The sequence below is a fragment of the Macrotis lagotis genome, chromosome X, assembly GCF_037893015.1.
Source record: "Macrotis lagotis isolate mMagLag1 chromosome X, bilby.v1.9.chrom.fasta, whole genome shotgun sequence".
Taxonomy (NCBI): domain Eukaryota; kingdom Metazoa; phylum Chordata; class Mammalia; order Peramelemorphia; family Peramelidae; genus Macrotis; species Macrotis lagotis.
The window spans coordinates 335,705,804-335,706,465 of record NC_133666.1 but is presented as its reverse complement, the minus strand read 5'-3'; positions in this window follow the sequence as shown (position 1 = coordinate 335,706,465).

The following is a 662-nucleotide window of genomic DNA, read 5'->3' as shown; positions in this document are numbered from 1 at the left end:
AATCCACTCGCTTCCAGAAACTATCAGGGCATCTTAATCTATACTTAGTCTATACTGCATGTGCCAGTGTGAGATGAGACCACACACTGAAATATCATGTCCGTTTACTTTGTGTATTCTATCTAAAGAACTGCATCTGAAATGATTGTTTTCCTCAAAGAAGGTACTAACTTATAAGGCAGGACAAATGATCTTAAGTTTCTGAGGGTATATTTTGCAATTCACTCAATCCTTTACTGACAAAATTTGAATAACAAGTCTTTGGTACGAATTTCAAGAGTCATTCTAATTTCCCAAATCAACTGTGATCAGTTATATTTTAGAGACCTAGTAGACTATTCCACCTTATTGGTGATTCCATGGTGAATAATTAAAGCACCCAATTCCTTCTCTCTGGCTGGAAGACATACACGGATACACTGCTGTAATTAGCACTAATAACGCCCATAATAGTAATTACTAATTACCAGTGGAATAATCGGGCTTTAATTTCTCTGATCTGATGAGTGTCTTCTTCTGGCTTGTTTTGTTTTCCCATAACTTCAGTTAGTCTGCTCCCCCTACTCTCTTAACTTTTCAGAAATCCCCTGAAGCTGACACAAATTCTTTCTTGTAGTCGGAATAATTCTCAAGAGGGGAAGTAAAACCTACATTCTCTTCAG